The sequence below is a fragment of the Marmota marmota genome, unplaced genomic scaffold, assembly GCF_001458135.2.
Source record: "Marmota marmota marmota unplaced genomic scaffold, marMar, whole genome shotgun sequence".
NCBI lineage: Eukaryota > Metazoa > Chordata > Mammalia > Rodentia > Sciuridae > Marmota > Marmota marmota.
In genome coordinates, this window is record NW_025999900.1 from 304,140 (window position 1) to 308,696 (window position 4,557).

A 4,557-nucleotide genomic window follows, 5' to 3' on the forward strand; every position below is an offset into this window, starting at 1 on the left:
TTGTTAAACCCTCCTCCTATGGGGCAATTCCTTTTAAAATGTCCTGTTTGTTCACAATTGTAGCATGTTCTTGGCCTGGCATCTAAAGCCTGTTTTACTGCAGCTGCCACGATTTGCTCTTGTTCATTAAGGTCTCTACATAATTTAATATATGTGTTTAAATCTTCATGTTTCCATGGTCTAATGACTTCTCTGCACCAACGATTCGCTTGCTCATAAGCCAGTTGTTTTATTAATGACATTGCTTGTTCTGTATTCCCAAAAACTCTGGTAGCTGTTTGAATAAGCCTATCTACAAATTCAGCGTAAGATTCATTAGCTCCTTGTATTACCTTAGATAATTGACCTTGTAAACCTCCATGTCCTTGTAAAGTCTTCCATGCCCTAACCGCCTCTGCAGCAATTTGTGCGTATACGCCAGGATCATATGCAATTTGTTGCTGCTGATCCTCATAAGGTCCCTTTCCTAACAACATATCTAGATTTCTCTGAGGATAACCAGCTGCTGCATTTCACCTAGCCATCTCCTTGCAAAATTCCTCATTGGCAACCTTCCATAACAGGTATTGTCCTCCATTTAGGACAGCTTTACACATATTAGCCCAATCTGCTGGCGTCATGTTCAAGTTGTTAATGGATTCAACCAAGCTTACAGTGAAGGGTGCTTGAGGACCATAGGTTGTTACAGCCTCTTTTAGCTGCTTCACTGTTTTGAAATTTAAAGCATGGTGAATTTGCTGCCCTCCTGCCTCAAATACAGGATCTTCAAGAACAAGATTCATAATATTTTTGATCCTCCAAGAACTGAGGATCCTCCAGGATCTTTCACACAGCAGAAAACTCAATAGATCTTTGCTGAATAAATGAATTAAATAAATGAACATAACATAAAGGATAGCCAGAATCATAATATTTTATATTAGGAAATTTTATTTTGAATGAGCTGAAGTTCAAAGGAAAAAAAATGAAGTATTTTATTAACTGTCTTACACACCCCTAGAATAATAAAATAAAGTATTTTTTCCCCAAAGCCAAAATAAAAGAAAGAATAGCCCATTGATTACTAGGGAAAGATAGCAATCAGATTTTTTAAAGGTGAGGAAATAAAAGCTTATGTTTATATTTACTCATATCTGAATAAATAAACTCTGGAAGGACGCACAAGAACCTATACAGTGGTTTCAAGTTTGGTAGAGCAACTAAACAAATAGAGTCCCAAGATGAGAGGGACACTTTTCAATGTATAACTTTGTATATTTTAAATTTGTTTAACCATGTGAATCATTACCTATTCAAAGGTGAAATTAAAATTAAATGAATAAACTAATAACTAAAGTGAAGTTTTTGGTAAAGATCATTCTTCACCTACAAGATGAAAGGAGAAACTTACCTTCTAATGAAATATGCATAAGTGATGGCATGTGTTCTTGTTTTGAAAAATGCTATGGCTCTAAAGAAAAATGAAATCATGTCATTTTCAGGAAAATGGTTGGAACTGGAAATCATTTTGTTTAGTGAAATCAGTCAGACTCTGAAAGATAAGTATCACATGTTATCTCTCATATATGGAATGTAGTGGGGAGAAGATGATGTGAAAGTAGAAAGTTAGAGAGGGAAAGGGGACCAGCAGGAAGGGGGTGGGTAAGAGAGGGTAATAGGGAAGGTGTATATGATCAAAGCATGCTATGCATAAGCATGTATGAAAATGTTACAATGAAACCAATTATCTTATACAATTAATAAGTGCTAATAATTATAATAAAATATATATTGGAAAGCAAAAAAGTAACTTAAAGATGAAAATGATATATTTAAATTTGTTTAACCATGTGAATCATTACCTATTCTAGTAAATTCTATCAGAGTTTGTAGTAAATGGAACAAATAGCCCTGAAGATGATAATAACACTGATATTGAAGCTAAATTCAAAGGGTTCAAATAAAATTATTTCACATAAAAATCAAGTGTAACAGAGAATTCAGAATTCTTCATATTCTTCATCTACTAATTCACAGTTTTTCTTTCCAATGAAGAAAAAAAATGTCCTTTTGTCAGAACTTATTGAAATTTACATTTTTGGATGGGTGATTTTGAAAATGAGAAAATAAGGTTAACGTTAAATTGAAAGGTATTTTAGATATTTGATCCAGTCATCTCCAGTCTTTTCATCCAAGGGCTTTTTTTTTTTCAATCATGGGCCTCATATCTTGAAATATTTTGTCATCTAAATGAAATTTTAAAACTCACCATGATGGATAATGCTAATAATCAATAAAAGCAAGCAGCTTTATAGACCAAAGGGAGAAGAAAAAGCAATCTCATTCTTTTGTTTTTTTCATCTGTTCTTTTTAGATATGCATGACAGTGGAATGTATTTTGGCATACAATATCATTCTTCTAGATGAAGATTGAAAAATCAGGTCTGTTTAGAGTCTAATTTATAATTAGCTAAAATATCAATTCTTTTAGGTAAAAGGATCAGCTTGGTATTTGCATTGCAACATCTTAAGTAGTAAACTTATAAAATCTTAGTTTGTATAAATCATAAGTCTCATTCTTCTAGTGAAGAAACAATAATTGTCAATACCCCAATGGTATCATTAACACTATTATAGACATTCAAACTGGTCAGAAATCCATTCACTCATTCAATCATCCTATAATCATTCATCCAACATCTATTGCTTGCCTACTATGTACAGGCATTTTCAGGTTTCTACTCACACTGAAAGTTTCTTCACCTTTTCACAGTTTAAGTAATTATCAGTAAATGAATGTCCAATAGGTAGAGATCAGAAAGGAGCACTTAGCCCTCGTAAGTAAATCCAAATATTCAAACAATGATGAGTTACACTCCAAGATCCAGTAGGAACTGGCTGAGGTTGTCTCTCTAAGTCACTACTAGAAATCTTAGATACTCTATGAGCAATGAAAGAAATGCCAAGAGTCCTGGGATGGGAGAATGATTACCTCAGCTGAAAAAAGAGGATAAGGATACATTTTTAAAAACCATAGATTCTCTATCTGCATGGTGGACCACAGTGAGTATCACAGGTCACCATCCTAAGCCAACATTTTAATTTTAGATTTGTATGAAGGTTAAAAAATATAACTAAAAAAAAAAAACTACTATGATAGTTGACAGAAATAAAATTCAACATGATGTTATTACTCTAGAATGTTTGGCCCAAACACACAAGATAAATTTTGATAGGTCTGGTTCAAATGTCCAGGCTTTCACAGCCTATAACCACAAAATAAGGTCTCAGGCCATACTTCTTCTACATATGAAAATACAATGAACCTGTGCCCTTGATTGAAGTAAACTACTTGAGATTTCCCCAGATTGTTTTTGAATTTTATTTACATTTTTCTGCTATGTTTCCTTGTCACAATACCACACTCCTACTACTGCAGGAAACTGCCACACCACCAGGCACAGCGGTCCCACTTATGATCCCTGCCACTGTAACTTCTCTCCTATCTCAAAGTTCTCCCCTTTGCATCTCCATCCCTATGGGACAGGTCCTCCATTAAAATCCTTGACGTATAGCTAATGTGAAGCTATAGCTTGTGAAAAATTAAGGTTAAAAGATAACAGGTAGGAAATATTAAACAGGTAATACAATTATTAATAGAAGTGACTATTATCAGAGTTCACAAACAGGCCATCCCTTAGGGCTCTTTGGAAAGCTCCTGGCCTGACTCTACCTCCTGGGACTATCCAATCACTGGGAGTGCTTTGACATCTCTACCCACAAGAGTTCAATCCAAACTCTCCCCAAGGCTCAGAGAGAGGAACTGCTTTTATCATTCCCTACTGCTGAGTCTAGGTCAGCATAGTTAACTAGAAACTTTCTTCCTCCATAGCACTAAATTTTACCACTAATGTGGCTGGACAGAGACTGAGCCTAGAGGTATTTGCATCAGTCAATATAGTAAACAAAAAGTAGGCTCTAGTATTGGGATGCCAGTATCTTAGTCCAGATAAGGCAGTAGCAAAGGTCACTAGATACAAGAACCAAAGCAGGGTGGGGCCGGGTTAGTTCTGAAGGGAATTGGAGGCACACAGAAGGCACAAGAAGAGGTTCACTAGCTATTGTTCAGGATAGTTTGTTTGTCCTTCCAAGGCTAGAATCGGAGAAATAAACTGCATATAAGAAGATATCATATCCAAAAGGTGGCCCACCAGAGCAGAGAGAAGTGCAGGACTCAGGGCAAGGCCAATAAAGGGAATCAGGGTCCCTTAGGAAGTGGTGATCACCAGGGCTGGAGCAAGATGAGCCTAGATACAATTGTGGCACTAGAAAAACAAGTTCTCAAAAAAGGGAGGAGAGTGGGGAAGTGCTGAGGAGTAATGCTGGCCCAATTATATTGTTATATTGTGCATTTATGCATGTATGAGTATGTAACAACAAATTCCATCAATATGTACCAATAATGTCCCAATAAAATGTACCTATAAATAAATGTGGGTAAAATGTACCAATAAAAATNAATTGAATAAATACATAAATGGGGATGAAAGAGAAGCATTTCCTTATAGAAGAACTCTA